Raw genomic sequence first — 19,719 nt, 5'->3', positions numbered from 1 at the left:
ATATATATTATTTTTGAAATTTTTGTAAATATTTATTTTTTATTATTTGTTTAACAACTATTTAGACACTGAAATGTACCGGTAACAACTCTACCTCCAATCCAGTCCCAAAACCAGAAACGACCAGTTAGCATTTACAATAAAAAATAAAACTATCACAACTTGAACTTCACTGTAGGTGACAGGAAGGCTTTGAACCTTCTGATGGGAAAGGCTGAGTGTTTCATGCTGAGGTCACTGTCCTCGTTCAAGGAAAGATCTAACAAGTGTGCGTTTATTTATTTATTTTTTTTCCTTCACTTAAACGCTACGTGGCAGTGTGGCTCCATGCTTACAGCTAAGTAACCTTAAATGAACTCGATTTTGCCTTTTCCGGCAGAGCTAAACTGCTGCTAGTAAAATCCAGACTTTCCCAAATTAAAGAGCAAAACTGGAACATCTAGTTTCAATAATTTTTTGAGCATCTGACAGAACAACAATTAATGACCTTTCATCTTTTATGACTTACCCAACTAGACAAACTTGTCTTCTAAACTACGTAGGCCAGAACGGTACATTACTAATGATGATCTTTTATATGTGCCGAACAGTTTTGGTGTTTGTAACAAAAACTTGTTATAAAACTGCTGAGTTCTGACTGAAAAAAAATAAAATGAATCAAAATCTAAAGCAACGGAGCAACTTTTAGTCCAAGGCATGTTTTAAATAGCAGCTGTAGATAGAGGAAAGAGGGATGATATTTCAAGTATTTTATAATCTTCACTTAAATATTCCAAAAACTTCGACCAAAACAAGCATGACATTAGGATTCTTCACAAGTAATTTCTACTAACTGCTGGGGGAGACCTTTTTTTGTAGTTAATACATTATTTGTAAATACCTAAATAGTTTTTTACAAGTTATAACGACTTTTAACACCCACACACCACCCCGCAATGTATAACCTCCTGGGTTACACTTTGATACTATGCTCTTTATCACTTTTAACTTATATACTGTCATCTATGGGGTTGAGAAAGCAAAATAATAAATGTATGCTTATATGCAATACTAATTAAAGTGGTAAATGGACTGTACTTTTATAGCACCTTTATATCATATCAAGACACTCAAAGCTCTTTACACTACAATCTGTGTCCTCATTTACCCATTCATACAGCACTCTACTACAGCTATACAAAGCTAATTAAACAAATCATTCTAAAGAGACTAATTAGTACTTTATCACATTCATACACTGATGGGACACGCATCAGAGGCAATGAAGGGTTCAGTGTCTTGCCCAGGGACACTTGGACATGTGACTGCTGGTGGATTAGAACCCCCAACTCTTGCATTGGAGGACGACTGCTCTAACCACTCAGCCACAGCCACCCTGGTGATAAAAATGAGGTGATAATGCTGATATAAAATTAGTAGATATTTCTGAATATGAATATTACATGACTTCAATTCAATTCAAAAATACTTTATTAATCCCATGGGGAAATTGTAAAATATTTACATATTAAATATGACTTACGTATTGAGCTGTAACTTACATAATTACCAAGATCAAAAATGTTATTAAAATGAGTTAATAAGAAATAAATGTAAGATTACATGTTATAACCTTGAACAATGAAACATTTACATTACACTTTGTCAACTGGCCTGAACTTAGAACTAACTGGTTTTAACCTCATTCACGTCTGTACGGTCAGCGGGCTCTGTCCAAGGAAAACCCTATGCTGAGTTGAAAACGTTGGTTATGTACTGTAACCCCAGATTCTATGAGTATAGGTGCAGACCTTTAAGACTATCGCTAGTGGGTTTACCCCACTCGTGCAGCACAGCACTGAAAAATCATCCACGCCCACCTGCTGTATGGGCCCCACCCTGGTCTGTATGAATTGCCCTGAGACCGGGGTTCGGCTCACAAGTAGCATTTTTATTCAGCCATTTAGGAGCCAGTGAGGCCCAGATCTTAAAGGGATGTGCCTATACTCGTAGAATCTGGGGCTAAAATACAAAACCAACATTCTATTTCGTATAGGCTTTGCCCTTTAAGACTATCACAAGTGAGTTAAAGGCGAAGCCTCACTAGGTCCGTTCAGAACCACAATCACACAGATATCTGCTTACATTCTTGAAACAATCCATCTTTGGCCTTTGATTCATGCGTAATTGTGCGTCACTGAATCTGTGTGCCTGAGACACGCTGAGCAGCAGAGAGAGAAATAAAATCTGCATCAGACTGAAGGTTGAAATGTCAAACCCTGCTGTTGTGAGAACACTCACATTGGAGAGCTTCACTGAAAACATCTGCGTCATCACTCTTGACAAAACTCTGAGGACAGAGTGGGTTGGAGCACTGAAACATCACGCAGATAAAAAAAAAAATGGATGAAAGAGCTTGGAGAGATGTATGCGGCCACAGTTCAAGTGTCCTGCACTGACACTCCTCCGTGCAGAGCTGTGGAGATAAAATCCCTCTAGGGGAATGAGCTCTGAACCCCTCTGGAGGTTCCAGAGGAAATATACTGTATACCTGTGTCACAGCCTCAAACAGTCAGTGTGAAAGGTGCTGGACAGAGAGAGCGAGATCATGACTGTTCTCTAAAATGAACTTCACCAGATGCTGAGAGATGCAGTCTTGTGTGTGCACAGGGCAGAGGAGACGAGAGGTGACTTCCACCTCAGAGTTATATGGAGGGGGAAAAAAGCCCCTCTAACTTATAACTCTGGATCTGTACGAACTCGTAAAGCTGTCTGGAGTGACAAACTGGGTTTGGGCACAGCTGAGCTGCCGTCTCCTTGTATTCTGAGGCATGAGGGAACAAACAGGCTGATAAGTCACTCTCTTTGCTGACAACAGCGACAAAGCTTAAATGAACCTTGATCTAAAGGTTCAAATAGCATTTAAGCAGCTCAGGGGACACAACATGGGGTCCATTCCTCTCTCTACACAGCGTTGAAAGCTGCTCATTTTGACATGTAACATGGACTCTTTAGTTTTCTTATGTGCTTGCTGGCTGGATGAAGAAAAAAGGGGAGCCGATACCTGGTCTCAGGGCAATTTATACTGACCGGGTTGGGCCCCACAGAGCAGGTGGGCGTGGACTAAAGTTTTCAGTTCTGGGCTGTGCGCGAGGGGTAAACCCACTAACGATAGCCTTAAAGGGCGAAGCCTATAAGAAATGGTACCCCTCCCCTTCTGTCCTATTCAAATACTGTATAAAAAGTATGCACCACTCCTTTCAAATTTAAGTTACAACACTGAAGGGCAGAAACACGAAAAGGAGAAAATGTGATTAATTACAATTTAAAGTTTTCTTTTGATTTGTTTTATTTGTTTTGATTTATTTATTTTTTTGTTACTTGCTGTTGTTACAAGTTTTAAGTGAAACTATTTCCTCTTCTATTGTTTCCTGAGTCTCAATCTGCCTTAACAGATTGATAAATCACTATACAATACAAACACATTTTAAAACATACTAACACAATACAGTAGTCCCTTCTTTATTGTGGGGGATCTGTACCCTGAAGCTAAGTGAAAAACCACAAAGTAGAAACAGTAGTACAAGTACTAAGCAGTAGTTTTAATATATATAAAGGTGTTTTAAACCCTTCCCACACTCTTGCAATATTCTAAACAATGTTTCTAAACTCTAAAAGCGCTAAAAGCACAGAATGTCATGATTTCAGCTCCCTGCCTCCAGCTGCACTCTGCCATCTGCCTGTGCTCTTGGCCATGCCCACTTCTCCTCTCTGCAGCTGATCTCCTCTGCAGAGCAGAGATCAGCTGATCAGCTGCAGGAGGAAGCTTCTCCCACAGCTGTGGGCTGCACACAGGTGCTAAATCATTTAAAATAATTTATTTTAAATAAAAAATGCATGCCGATCGTGCAGCTCATCCATCAATTAGCCAATGTGTGTCATGTCCAATCTTGTTTGGAAAAACCGTGATAGAGCGAGTCCAAGAAAAGCAAACCGGGAAGTAGTGAGGGACTACTGTAAACCACTTTATTACCACCCACTGCAATTTTTTATGATTTAGCCACACAAGTTAGCGACTTCCAGTTGTTCTTCCTCATGACAATTGTTTGTCATTTTTAAATTAAATAATCTTACATCAGAATTCACTTTTTATAAACCGATTTAGAAAGCTAATTCAGGTTTGTGGATTTCGGACAGGTGGCTAGCAAACATTCTGCATCATGAATCACCAATGTTATTCTGTACATTCCTCTCATTGTTAAAAGGTAAATAAAATAAAAAGTAAGCCTTAAGAATGTTTAAACTTTCCATCCATCTATTCATCTAGTTTATTTAGCTCCATCATGTTTTTTTAGACACAGAGAGCTGGAGCCTCACCCAGCATTATATTAAACGCCACGCTAGATTAAAAATATATATATTATCACTGTCCTGCATCCCTAAAAGGAAGATGCAGGTAAAGATAATAGATGGATAGATGGATTTTATTATTGAAAAATATACACATTTACAGTATGTTTAATGTACTGGTAGTTGCTATGAGCAACTTAGTTTAGACATATTTTACCTTTTCATTTAAGTAAACACAATTTTTGGTTTTCATTTAATTTCAAAATAAACAAAACCTATGAGAAATCATGTTAAAAATATAAACATTACTCAAACAAAATGCAGTCGTAAGCATGAGCAATGTGGTTCAGTACTTTAAACAGGAGCAGTGTTAAAGCAGATGCTTCACTAAAGTACTTTCTCCTTATTGAGATGAGAGAAGAAACTGTGAGGGCATAGAAAGCTCATTTATGGTCCTTTTTGATGATCTCAATCTGATCCTGTTCTGCTGTTCCTGAAACACAAAGTCAAACGTAGTATGGAGATCTGATACTATTATTATTATTATTTCAAAATTAAGGAAAGAGTGAGGCACTGTTTGGCCCTCTCAATGACAGCAAGGTGTTTTTGCTTGACGTTGATATGAAGAGCTGACACGTCAACTCTTCTGAGAATTGAACCACAGATAATTAGAAAATGGTATAAGTGGTTTGATTTGGCCCTTCTGAAGTCAGTGGCAACCTATTTGACTTTGTGTACACTGAATGGTTGCCTGTTCGGCATGAGAACATCAGCATCACCACCTTGTTTCTTGAAGATGACTCATACGTGCTACTTAAGAGCTTTAGTATTTTGTGCATTTAGCAAACTTCGTAATGTGACTAGTCTTAGAAAGAGACAGGAATGTGAATGAAGTTTCAGGAATATGATCTGTCGGAGTTTATTATTTTGCTGCTGATTCGGACAATCTGCAGACTCTGTGTTTAGACGCAGCTGCAATTTATCCAGTTTCGACTGTGGCAAAATTATACTGAATGGCAAGTTGAGATCAATGAACAAGTTCTTGGCATAGGTGTTCATATTTTCCTGATGAGTTATAAAGACAAAAAAATAATATGAACTCGGTGCCCTCTAAGACTAGTTTGCACTACTGTATATTGGAACTGAATGTGTTGCAGTAGGTAGGAAGACAGAATCGAATGTGTTCCATAAAAAAAATAATAAACAGTGGTTTCCAACCGTGATCCTCAAGGAACAACATCCCATTTTAGTTGTTTCCCTGCTTTACATCTGATTTGGATTAAAGGGTGATTCTGCAGAACTTGAAGTACCAGTAATTAAATCACTGAATCAGGTACGTTGGAGCATGGAAAACAACTAAAACATGCAGGGCAGTTTTCCTCGAGGTTGGGAACCACTAAACATTTTACAAAACCTAGAGTGAAAGGAATTATATTGTGCTATTTAAATTAAATTAGGGTTTGTAATTTTTTTTAAAGGCGATAAAAAAGGCAGTGATGACATCTTTCGGTTGATTTGTACATTTCTTTAGAAACAGCCTGGTATACTATATTTTCAGTAATGCCTTAGTGAATAATGTCAATGCCTCCCTGTTGTTGGTGACCTTAAACTAAGAGAATGTTCATGCTTTACATTTAAGACTTGTAAGTGTGCCAAGTCCTTGCTTCAGTCACCTTAAGTCCTTGTTGTCAGATGTTTTCTCATACCATTTTTAACCTTTGTTGAGGTTATTTCTTGTCATTCTGTATGGTGCCGTCATCAAATATTAATGGACTTTTTACTTACTTAGCACCTTTCTATGCAACCAAGATATGCAAAGCCCTTTACAACACAATCTTTGCTCTAATTTACCCATCCTCACACACATTCATACAGCACTCTAGTCCATCTCTACAAAGCCAATCTAATTAAGACTAATCAGCGCTTTAGATCACATTCATACACCGAATTGGACACACATCAGAGGTAATGAGGATTTCAGTGTCTTTTCCAAAAACCTTTCAATATGTTATGCATAGTTAAAGAACTGAACCCCTGCCTTTCTCAACTGTTTCTCTGTAGGCTTATGGATTCAGCAAATGAAGTAGCATTGCTAAAAAATGTTGTACTGTGTGCATTTAAAGCTATTCTGTAAAGCTGGAACAGCCTCCTGTGACCACATTCAAATGTCCCTCTGTGCTGCAGGCATCAGTACCATTACAGTTCATTCTCTTTGACCTCAGGTCCTCCATGATGAGCTGGAGAGTGTAGATGGAGAGAGAAGTATCTGGGCTTCTCTACTTGATCTGCTGCTGTTGCAACGTTAGATGAGCAGTTGAACATAGTCGATGGAAAGGCAGAAATCAATATATTTAACAGAAAGCTAAATACAATAGTGCATCCAGTACAGACAATAAGCTTTGTGGTGGTGATAACATGAGGATGCAAGGATTTACCATCATAGAGGGCAGATGACACATACTCTGCACAAGGTATAGGATTATTGTAACACCTTAAAAAAAAATCAAGAACTCCGTGTCAAAACAATGGTAGAATGTTTAAAGTGGAACAAAGAACATTGTTACCTGGCCAGGAATGTTGAGCTGTGAAAAATATTTTAATCATGAAGGTGCAGCAATGCAAAAGCTTCAGGCAAAAACAAATCAAAAGAGAGAAAGAGAGAGAGGGGAAGAAGAAAAAAAAAGCACAAGTGTCACTGAAGTATGACAGATATTTGTTTCATTAATGTCCTCATTGTTAGAGTGAAGTTAGACTGGAATAAAAAAAAAGATGACAAAAATCAGTCTTATGAAAAATGTTCCTGCATTCAGGCATTTAATTTTTAATAAAATGCTTTAATAATGTAATCTGTTACTGTCGAACAAATGCCAGCTCTAGAAAAGTTGAGTCACGTCCTCTGGATGGATTGACCTGACTTAACCTTTTTAGATTTATCTACCTGGATTATTGAGCATGCATCAGGACAAATGTCAGCTCTGTTTTCTGACTTACATGGATCAAAAATGCTAATGTAAATATGTTACAGAAAGTTGTGTAAAATAAAAATAAAAAGTCACCCAACGTTCTTTGCTCCCTTTCTAAATTAATGACTAAATCTCAACTGGTCCTACTTTGGGACAAAAGGGGATAATTGTTAGAGATAATGTGAAACATAACGAGGCTAGAAAGTAGTTTAAAATTATTGTATTTTATTACTCAAAATTTTAATTATACTTATTATGCCATGTGTCCTGTAAGGCCTTTACATTGTTAGCTTTAATCATTTATAAATATAAAGTGTCCAGTTCCCATTTACATCTTAATTTTTATGTGTTTTGTTTAATTTTGTTCTTCAAATACAAAGTATTGTGCATCTTTCAGTCCGGAAAAATGATTAGGCTGGAGCCACATTGTAACTTCACGTACTTCAGGGTTTCATTACATGAAAACACAATTCTCAGAGTTTTCCGTGATTTTGGTATTGTTGTTTCAAAAACAATATATAAAAATCTGCGTATTGTGAGTTGTAATTTTATGTTTTCAGCTAATATTTCCATTACAGTACAACTAATAAGTAAACCCTCACATGCACACTAATTAATAAACAGCCCCTGAGATTTGAATCATTCCTAGATGCTTCACATCCATGAAGTATAAAGTAAATTTTAGAAAACTTTATATTTTGCTGTGTTTATTTCTAATCAAGTTCAAGTTGTGTTTATTTGTCATATGCAAGGTTAACACAGTGTTAATACAATGAAATGCTGAGGATGAGAAGAAACGATTTTACTCGCTAAAAAAATCAAACAAGAAAACGAGAAATATTTACAATAATAGTTACACATGTGCAACGTTGTGTTAGTTTGTGGGGAAATGAACACTGTTGGTGCTAAGTTTGCAATGTTTCCTGTAAGTGTTATTTTCCCTACATTAAAGAACCAAACATTTGTGTATGCAGTGCTGATCAGAAATGCAAGAAGCCAAATTAGGTACGGAAAAGAGTTGAATACTATAAAGAAGATACCACCATTTGTAGCTTTCTGTTGATAGTAGTATAAAGCTCACATTTTAAACTAATTTTAAGTAATAAATGAGTTTTTCATGTTATTCTACTATTATTATTTATTATAGTTATCTACCCTGTGATGGACTTGCGACCTGTCCAGGGTGTACCCCTTCTCTCGCACAGCGACTGCTGGACATGGGTACCAGTGACCTTCACGACCTGAAAAGGAAGAAGCGGGTAAAAATAATGGATGGATCGATTAGCAGTCTCAGTAAAGTTATTACATTCACTTCCTGACAACTTATCTAATCTTACATCTGAGTCATCTTATACTGCACCTTATGAAAACTGCTTATGCTACATTCCATTAATCTCAGAACTCGAAACTTACAGTCAATCTGGTAATAGCTAGACCCACCTTAATCGTGTTTTGCATGTAAGCTTGAAATCAGGTAGGATCTGTTAATTGTGCAGGACAAACTACCATTAATAATACAACTCGGTACCAGTGGATGTCTCCACATTCTGTGCATTCGAGCACAAGACCAACATGTCGAGTGGTAGAACAGCACGTGTGTGAATGAAATACTGAGTTACAAACTGACAGAAGTGAAAATCAAATGTGCATTACTGCAGCTGTCAAAACTTTTCATGCAAAAGTTGTCCATAAAGTTTTGGGATTGGTGGTGGTCGAGGACCTCCAACTTTCCAAGTCAGAGTTTTGACTTTTGGGTTTTGTTCAGACAATTTATTTATTTATTTTTACCTGGAACTTGGAAGTTTTGACTTCAGTAAAAAAAATGAAATGCAATTCGTCTCATTCCCTTGAAATGGAACTGATCATATCACTGTGTCTGGGGAATTCTGGTAAAGGTTTATGGATGTTTATCACTAACTAATGTTAAATTAATGTGTGTGAAGTGTGTGAGGTCAGAGAGTTCATTTGTCTGCTCAAAGAGAAGCTGATTTGAGCTGCTGGCAGACTGAGGTCACCAGTGACAGTCAGATAAGCATTATTAAAACACTTCCTGCCTCACTGTCCGGTTGCAGATATTCATGACCGGGAACCAATCATTTAACTTTGCCTGTTTGTGAATTCTGCCCTTACAAGTAAGAAAAAAAAACAGTTAAAAATCTTCTCATGTCCTCAGAGTGGCTAATTTGAATAAGTAGATGATGAAAGGATATTTAGTTATCCAACACACTGATCTCTGTTATTTACATGTAGACCTAGTTGTCTAATCCACCATAAACCTTCGCAACAAAGGGTGTTTACATTCAAGTATTTCAATAATCCATTGTTACTTACATCAATGTAAAACTTATTTTCTTGTGGATACCATCTCCTTGCAGGGGTCTTGTAAAACTGCAGGCTTATACAACAATATTAAATAATGTGAGTACATATCTTTACAATAAAATAAATTTAAGACCATTCTGAGGTCTAGTAGACATGCAAATTAAATTTCAACACAATTCAACACAATTATTTTTTTAAAGTCTGACAGCAAGAAATGGATCCATAACAGAGAAAAAAAATAAAAAATAAAACAAATCAGTGATAACCCTTTTATTCCAGTAAGACTAAATATTTTAAATATTGAATACATTTTATGTAATGCAATTCCATTGTTAAAAAGTACCAAACCTGTTCATTGTTTCTAGCATCTTGAAAAATGTGGTTGATTTGTTTTACAGTTTTCTGATGTAATGTATCGCAGGATAATTTTCACATGTGCATCAAACTGTCTTAAATTTTTACACTAATGGTGTAAAAAATATTTTGAAAAAAACATAATGCAAATATTGCTTTTTGATGTTATGACTGGTGCATTTTACATGTAGAGTGTGCAAAGTACACTATTTGAAAAAGCTTTAATTGTGAAAAAATTAGAAATTTGATAAGCATCAAGTTAGTTTATTTTATTAACAGTTTTTTTTTAATATCTTTATGAGGTCACGGTGGTGGAAAAAGAAAAAAAAAACTTACTAATTTTATAATGACAACAAAATTACTTTGCACCAAAGATGGTAATTAAAAAAGTGTTTTCAATGTAGCTGCAGTTTTATTGCATGAGCAGTTTTATTGCATGAGTATGTTCAACACATTAGTCACAAGCATCAAAGACGGGTGTGGCTGTCAAGTGTCAATTGCTGTTGACTGGCACAAGCTCTAAAGGTGATTTGAATAATTGTCTTTCCCATGACGTCCTGGCCTTGTTGTTGTCACTGTTTTCTTGTGTTTAAAAGTGGGACATGTTTCTTCCGACACATTTTTACTGAACATAGCAGATACTTCTTAATGTCCATTTTAAAGTAAACTTGTATTTTTATAGCCGCAAAAGTATTTATAGCAACTGCAAGTCAGAACTGATTTGTGGATCTGAAAGGTGACAGTTTTAAGGGGAAAAGGCTCTAAAGTAAGCATGGTACTGGAACTTGACTGCCTGGTTGTACCAGTGATTCCTGCACAAAATGTACAACTTGGCCTCAAGTCAAATGCTCATACAGACTTCTCAGTACTGTTGAGTCATTACAAGTACTTAATTTTAAAAGATTAGCCAGTACAAAATAACGTTAATCTGATTTTACTTGAAAGATTATTTTCAGACAGAACTTTTAAAAGTGTAAGTGTTTATAAATATATAGTATTTCTAATATTACAGTTGAGTTTCAGAAGTGATTTGTGATAAAAGGGTGTCAGCAAAGGTCAAAGGAAACGTTTACAAGACAGTGGTGAAACCAGCTATGTTGTATAGTCCGGAGACAGAGACATGGACAAAAAGACAGGAGAAAGAACTGGAAGTGGCAGAAATGAAGATGTTGAGGTTCTGCTTAGGAGTGATAAGGATGGACAAGATCAGGAATAAGATCATCAGAGGTACAGCACAAGTTGAACAACTGGGAGAAAAAGTTAGAGAGGACTGACTGAGATGGTTTGGACATGTCCAGAAGAGGGGCAGTGGATTTATTGGTAGAAGGATGTTAGAAATGCAGCTGCAGGAAACAGCCAAAGAGAAGATATATGGATGCAGTTAGAGGACATGGAGGTAGTTGGAGTGAGGACAGAGGATGCAGAGGACCGAGTGAGATGGAGGATGACTCACTGTGGTGGGAAAAGCAGAAAGAAGAAGACTGTTGAGTGGACAAAATCTTTAGCAAGCCTCAAAGTCAACAATGGTTGAGTTGAAAGTAGGATGCATTATGGTAATATTGGTGCATACTCGTGTTGTTCACAATAACCTGAAACCTAAATATATGATAAATGTTTTGAATTTGTAACTCATTGAATAATTGTCTTGACATAAATACAGTGGGGATAATTGAGCTCCCACTGATTGGATGGCATTATAGAACTTAAACAATTTTAATTAATAAAACTTTGGAAATTATTAGGTTTTGCTGGACATTATGAAATTCAAAATGGACATTTTTTGCTGCAAATGCTAGGCTGTAAACAAATATACTGGACTATAAATAAGGCTAACATTTTGTTGTAATGAAGCAATGTATTTGTATTTGTATTTCATGGTCATATTTCAGTAGCGTGTAAGTAAGACGTGATGATTTTGCAGCCGTTGTCCTGTTGTTGATTGCCACGTTCTGGATATAAAGTTGTTTGTTAGGATTAAATAGTTGTACATTGTCTTCAGTGCTGCTGCCCAGGTTACAACATGTACCAAGATAATAAAGTTTGTAGCATCATTATGACACAGCAGTACACAGCTGAAATAAAAAAAAAAATCTTAAAGCAATTCTGCACGGAAGAATGGATTGTTTGTTATGTAGTATAGATCATTAAAAATATATATACTTCAGACTGTCTACGTCAAAAATACTGGTCTAAAAATAGAAAGTCAGTGAAACAAATTGAAAAAAGCATTAACTAAAAAAATTGTTTAGAAAAAACTTGTGATTGTTGAAACAAACAATTTCAACAAAACAACGTGCGGTTTCTAACCAGCATAATGCACATATAAAGAGATCCTAAACAACAAAATCATTTCTAGTGTTTTACTCACGGGGTGTGTATGGCTCTAATTGGAAATAAAACATTTTTATGATGTAAGAAGTTCTAAATTGTGCAATCTAAACCAAATACAAGGAATGTTTCTGATGCTTTGACGCAAAACTAACACAACCCCTCAAGCAAAAACTAATGAATGAAAAATAAAAACACAAGAATGTATTTAAAGAATGCCAGTAAATATTTAAAACACGTGAAATTAGTGCTTTTCTTGCCAAGAAATGACAGAGTTATGGACAACTCAATGTCTACCAACTTTGGTTCCATTTTCCATCCATAAAGGCTTCTCTGAGAGTGCTGGGATTCATTTAAAAATAGTATTTTACTTATTCAGTATTAATCTGGCTTATGTTTTTTTAAACATCTCTAACTTACTTTACAATTTCACATAATAGATAGTATGTACAATGTTATAGAAGTATAGATATAACTGATTTTTTTTTAACACAATGTAATTTTGAATAGGATTGCATTAATTCTGTTATAAATGTGTCTGGCTGTTTCACAGTACTGTGGATTTGTTACGTTGCTTTGAACATTATCACAGTTACTCTGTGGGTGGTTGTGGCTGAGTGGATGGAGCAGTCGTCCTCCAATGCGAGAGTTGGGAGCTCAATTCCACCAGCAGTCACATGCTGAAGTGTCCCTGGGCAAGACACTGAACCCCTCACTGGCTCGGATGTGTGTCCCATCAGTGCATGAATGTGATAAAGCACTAATTAGTCTTTGTACAGAAATAGTAGAGTGCTGTATGAATGGGTAAATGAGGACAGATTGTAGTGTAAAAAACTTTGAGTATCTCGATAAAGTAGAAAGGCACTGTATACGTACAGTTCATTTACCATTACGTCAAACTTTTCCTGTTGTTAGCTAAAAACAGAAAATGAGGCAAAAATTCAACATTTGTTAAACAAAAATGTACACTTGCATCTTAACTTAATCGAGGCACAGTAACCGAAAAGCAGCAAAAATAGTTGTTTTTATCATCAAATCAAAATTGACAGAAGCAAATTTGATGGACATATAATAATGAAAACAATATGCCCCGTGTTTCCCATTTTTTTCTTGTCTAAATTTCAAATCCTTAAACAAGTGACCAACTATATACATTAGTGAGTTTACATTAAATTAAAATTAATGTGATGAGCTTGGTGTATGTTTTAGTTTCAACTTCTTCACTTGCGATTAACTAACGACTTGTTAGCTCCACCTATTATATAGTTGTTTTACCTTTGTAGTTTGGCCAACATTTTTCTCTGACGGAGCAAAGGAGTGGAACAGGTGAGCTGAACCTGCCCTGCATCTTTCTTAGAGCCTAAATTTCAACAAGAAATATTTGGTTAGTGACAGTTAAAGCTGTGCAAATATATTGATTGCAATCACAAATTTCTGTAACTGTGAAAACAATTTTTACAATTTATTAATTTGTACAATTTTTACTACCATATGCATGTGTCATGAACTGAGATGAACTAATTTTATCAGCAGTGTTTGATTTAAAAAAGTTAAATAAAAATGTTATAAGCTGTAACGTGTAATGTTGTAATTTGCAAATATTAATTTGCAGCATGAAATCTGGAAGAAAAAAACTATTTTTATCCTTTAAATGTTTATTTTCATCAACATTTTATTTTAAAGAATGTACAAACTAAAGTAAGGTGTAGTGTGAAGTATTTGCATTAACTTGTGGTTTATGGTTAAATAAAGGAAATCTTATGAAAATGAAAATTTTAGATAGTGTACAAAAATACACTTGCAGATGTTAGATATATAACATCTTATAATATAAAATGTTATATTTGTAGCTTACAGTTAAAGAAAGGAAATATTTACTGTCATTATTATTATTGCCTCCGATTCAAATATTCTGATGCAGAGAAATTAATTAAAAAACAGAGCAGATGTAAAATGTTTATTTTTTTATTTTATTTTATTTATTTATTTATTTATTTATTTATTGTATTTTTAGGTGTTTTGGGCTGTTGTGCAAAATGGAAATTAAATAAACTGAAGATTATTAAAGAAAGTGGAGCCACCTCCCCACAATGGCTGGCACTCGAACTTCTGTGCGCTTTCCGCAGCTCTTGGTTGTCTGGATTGGTAAGTGCCACTAATTCTTAAAAAAATTGAGGTTTTAAATGTTTTTTTTTTTGTTATTTACTTTTTTTTTGTTAATTTTTAATCTCCATTCAGCATGTACTTCAGCGCTTGCCACAACAATCGTAAGTCTGTTTCATTATTTCAATAACATATAGGGCGGCTGTGGCTGAGTGGTTAGAGCAGTCATCCTCCAATGCAAGAGTTGGGGGCTCGAACCCCACAGCAGTCACATGCCGAAGTGTCCCTGGGCAAGACACTGAACCCCTCATTGCCTCTGATGTGTGTCCCATCAGTGTATGAATGTGATAAAGCACTGATTAGTCTCTTTAGAATGATTTGTTTAATTAGCTTTGTAGAGATCTAGTAGAGTGCTGTATGAACGGGTAAATGAGGACACAGATTGTAATGTAAAGCACTTTGAGTATGTCAATAAAGATAGAAAGGTGCTATATAAGTACAGTCCATTTACCATTTATAAAAAAAAAGCCTAAATTAACATTCTGTCATAAAAAAAAAAAAACTTTTTTTTTTGCAGTCCAACACGACCCAAGGTATGAAACAATTCTTTAATAAACAAGTGTTAAAGTTTTATAAGAAATAAAACAGTTAGTTAATGCATTTTATTAAAAAGGGGAGAAATATAATATTGTATTTGTTTTATCTTTTAATACCTTATTATTGCAGATCCAGGCTTTTTGACAACTGAAAACAGGTCAGCATCTTTTTTTTTTTGTTTTCAAAATTGTCTGGAAAATTTTATTCAACAAATTTATGCTTAAGTGTTAAATTTGATATATTCAAAACAATATTAAATGAAAATAAATATACATACTTTTTAAAAGTACTGTTTTCACTTCAAGGACCGGCTTCCAGGAATCATGCCAAGGTGTAAACCTACAAGACCCCAGTCGCAATGTAAGTTTGACAAATCATAAGAGTCAAAATTATGATTCGCATGATTGAATAATCTTTAAAAAAGGTGGATAAATTAAGTAGTCTAAAATATTACTACCATAATTAATAAAGTTGATTTGTTGCCCCCTTTTAACAAGAGCTTAAAACTGTGGCAAAACAAATGTCATTGTACTGCTGTCCTCTTGCTACACCCTGAAAGGATACTCTGCAATAGACAGTCGGCATTAAGCAGTGTTAATGGATACCGCCCTCTTGTGTTAAGTTATTGTCATAAACTTTCCAATTCTGCTGTTTCTTTCAGATTTTAACAGCTGTGGACACTTTTGTAGGGGAACTATCTTGTAAAAGGAGCAGAAATGCCAGCCTGCCAGAAAATGTTTTCAGGGAAGTGGAAGAAAACCTCAGACAGATAGTAGAGACATCTTTAAAAATCTACTTAAACCTGGTAATTAAATTAAATGTTTCTAAATATTATTAAACGTTGGAGTGTAACACATACACTAGTTAAGTTTGATTAGAATGAATTTACTTTCAATTTATAACCAGCACATATTATTTCTAGAAAATCTTTATAGAGTTTAGCTTCAGTTTGAAGATGATATTGATTTATATTTGTGCTTTATTGTTGAGTTCTTATTTTCATGTTTCCTAAAACATCCAGTCTTCATTCACACAAGAAAATGATCGTTATAGCATTTAATATCATCCCAATACAATTCTGTCTTATATTAGGGCACCACTGAATCTGGATCCAATGTTCTGGATATATTTGGAGTCCTGGACAGCCTGAGTCTGGCTAACTACAGTGACCCTGCGTTCATCAAACTGTGGTTCTCTGTGAAGTTGGCTCCTCTGTTGCCCTATGTCAGACAAAGCTTCCTGATCCAGCTGGGGAACCTGAACTTCAGCTGCAGTTCTTACCAGGAGCTGTAAGTCAATGAAATGAGTGCGATCAACAGCTCATATTAAGCTAGCGGTGGAAAAAAAGCTAAATTGTTCTTTGTTGTTTTTAACAGGACTTAACTATAGTAATTAAACATGTTTTTTTTTTTTACTGTTGTTTTTTTTTTTTTATCAATTTTTTTATTTTATTTTAAGCATACTGAGCATAAAAATGCAGATGTTGCTTACCTGCTAAATTGTTGAGCAAACCAAACTGTGGTTTGGAATTAAAGTAGAAATGTGTACTTTTCTAATAAGCTTGAAAAAAGGTATATAGCTGTTTAGATCACAACTTTTACAAGGAAAAATTACTGGGCCAGAAGCGTAAAAGAACAAAGGAAACAACATACAAAATAAAAGAAGTTGTAAATCGCAGTAAAAACTACCACAGGAGAGCAGTCCTTAACGATTCCTAAACATGTTTTAAGTTAAAAAACATCCAGTAAAGACTTATTGTTTCTATAAATTATTTCAGTTATATAACATGTTTAATGGCAACAAATGTGTGCTTTTAAGGGTGACCTTGTTGGGTGAGAATCCTGAGACTGTGGAGAAGAAAATAATCTACAATAACTTCATTCAACAGTTCCTGTCAAGAAAGAACTCAGCAGGTAGAACCAAAATAAATACAAAGTAAATAGATAAAAATGTATGCAGACAAGAACATCCCACAAAAAAAAATCGGTATAATCATATTTGTTAAAAATGAAGAAGACAGAAAAGCAACTATATAACCAATATTTTCATTTATTATAATTTTGTGTGAACTTTTTTTTATTTATTTTTTGTACTTTTGCAACTTTAAAGATCCTGGATGCAGAACAAATGCGAATGGAAGTGGTGAATGGCTGGAAAAAAACATCGGAACATTTTTGATCTTTGCCACACTTCAGGAGCTGAAGAATCTGAATGATGAATTTTCTGCAGTAAGTGATACAGAGCAAAAATCAAACAATGTAAAAGGCAACATATTTATTTGTAGCAATGAAGGAAAAATTGATGCAATAATAACAAACGCTTTTTCTCTCACCCCAAAGACAGAGGTAATACAAAAACTGTCACCAAAACAGAAGGCAGAGCTGATATTGGATCCAGACAGCAGTGCTTTAACGGATGCCACATTTGTGAGGGAGTTGCTCACAAACTTAACATTGTCCGGCAGTGTTGACCAACTTACAGAGTTTTTCCAGAGTTTTGCAGAAGTCAGTAAGAAGGTAAATATTAAGCAACATGTTTGTGACATTATCTAGACTGGTTGAATGAACCCAACCCAATCCCTGACGAGCAAAAATAGCAGAGTCAAAAGTATAAGGGGAGTGGTGGCGCAGAGGTTAGAGAGGTGGGCTTGTGATCCAAAGATCACCGGTTCACGCCCCGGCCCCGACAACATCAAAATTGTGGGTGGGGTAGGTGAAACACCCACACTTGCCCCCACCCTCATTTGCCATGAGCAAGGCCCTTAACCCCCACCATGTGCTCCCTAAGCAAGTCTCTCTTGAAAATGAGTTCTCAATGAGACTAACCTGTATAAATAAAGGCTAAATGAAAAAAAAAAAAAAAAAAGTTAATGTGGAAAGAGAATTTGCAGGCATCTCATTATGATTATGATTCAGAAGGCTATGAAAATTATTACTGATGCATTTCAGATCACTGACAAACTTGAAATGAAATCTCAAAATTTCTTTTTAATTACCAAAGTAACTTTTCAAACGTAGACTATTATCTAAAATGGCAAACATAAAAAATGAAATTAAAAATATGGTGCACCTATACAATATATTGTAGTGACCAATAAAATCTGTTTAACCCCATAAATGTATTTATTCATTTATATTTTCTAAGTCAAAATTTGGTATTCGGGTTTCTCATATTTTAGAAACAATAAACCTAAATGCTGCACATAAAATTGCAGTCCCCTCCCCCAACCACAAAAAAAAAACAAAAAGAAAAATCATTCTCCAGACATTTTTATAGGTTTTGCAGAAGCATTGAATAAACAAAACTGTCTATTTTCATTGTCTTGTGACTGTTTGTCTGATGGTCCTTATGTAGTCCAAGTCATTATGTATAAAGAAACCTTAAAAGAGAAAGGTATACTTCTAAATGCAGCACAGCTTTTTGTGTGTATGCTCCTTGACTGATGGGCATCACAAACAAAGAGAAAGGTTGAAAAGTTGCAGACATTTTCTACTTGCAAAGGATGCAGGATGCTTGCAAAGCAGAATATGGGTAAAGATTATTGATGAACATATGTCAAGAAAGAACGTTCTGATTAAAAAAATTCATAACAGCTAAATAAAAATTACATAAAACAACTTTATATACGAGAAAATTACATAAATGTACATCCAATCTTACCATTTTTTACAAACTGAATACACAAATACAATGAACTTAATGAAAGTTTTTGTTTCCAGAAAAACATAACTTTCATCACAAATGCAGCTGTACGAGATATCATCTTGAGCACAACTTTGACAGCTCTCGAACCTCATTTAGTCAACTTTGAACCAGAAGACTATCAGCTGTGGATCCAGGATTATCTTTTTCCATTGCTACCAAGCCTCCATCCTGATAGCTTGCGGGTGATCCCAAGTAACATCAGCTGTGCGTCCTATGAAGCTATGTAAGAGATACTTCTCAGCAAAAAATGAAGCATTTTGAGGTTTGTGTGATATTAAATTCAAGGTCCAGAAAATACAACGCTTGCTGCTTCCTTCTCTGTAGACACACCGGACTTCTGGCAAGTTTGCAGTTCCTGCCACTGGATCTTTCGGTGGATGTGAGATCAAGCGTAGAGTCCCTCAAACAGACATTCCCACGTATGTGTCAAAAATATTTGGAAGAAAAAAATCTCCTTTCAAAGTTCTCCTTTAGCCTAGTTCAACCATACTTGCAGCACTGTATTGATGCCATACTTTATTTCATGTTTTTCTCAAACAGGTTGTTCAGTACCTGATTCTTTTACGGTAAGATTGTTTCCATGAATCTAACTCATAGATGATACAAAATGTATGGAAAATTGAAAACAAACAAGTATTGCTCAATCTCTATGTAAAGATGGCAGAGCTAAAGTAATGTAGAATTACGTAGCTTTATCCACTACACTAATAATTGTTGGATTTCTTGTTTTTCTTCAGTGCAAGAAGACACCTGTCGATGGTAAGTCTAAATATTATCACCCATTCTTATTTTGCTGTAACAGTCACAATTTGACAAACTAATGACTGATGTACAAATATGTTCTTTTACCAGAGAGCCACATCTGTGCTGCAGTCAATGGGTGAGTGGTTTACTGATTAATCCCGTGCACAGTTTCCAAGCTCTTTTACACAGCATAATTAACGGGAAACTCTGCTTTCCTTTGTGTTTGGCTCAGATCACAACTCCAGCAAACACTGGCAACTGACGCGTCGTCCAC

At 35.4% G+C, this 19,719-nt stretch overlaps 1 protein-coding gene and 1 long non-coding RNA gene across 2 annotated transcripts in view; one reads left to right on the top strand and one right to left on the bottom strand.

The window, feature by feature from the left end:
• The window catches only part of LOC119427204, a gene marked incomplete at its 5' end in the record, with an annotated part of 94,422 nt that overhangs the window by 24,593 nt on the left and 50,110 nt on the right, over positions 1 to 19,719 (bottom strand).
• Positions 18,725 to 19,719, top strand: LOC119427405. The gene is made up of 6 exons (XR_005187652.1): positions 18,725 to 18,924; positions 19,026 to 19,120; positions 19,242 to 19,267; positions 19,439 to 19,460; positions 19,554 to 19,581; positions 19,678 to 19,719. It is a non-coding gene; the product is annotated as an uncharacterized LOC119427405 (long non-coding RNA).

This window comes from Nematolebias whitei, chromosome 21 (genome assembly GCF_014905685.2).
Source record: "Nematolebias whitei isolate Nwh7 chromosome 21, NemWhi1, whole genome shotgun sequence".
NCBI lineage: Eukaryota > Metazoa > Chordata > Actinopteri > Cyprinodontiformes > Rivulidae > Nematolebias > Nematolebias whitei.
This window is presented reverse-complemented; position numbering and strand designations above follow the sequence as displayed.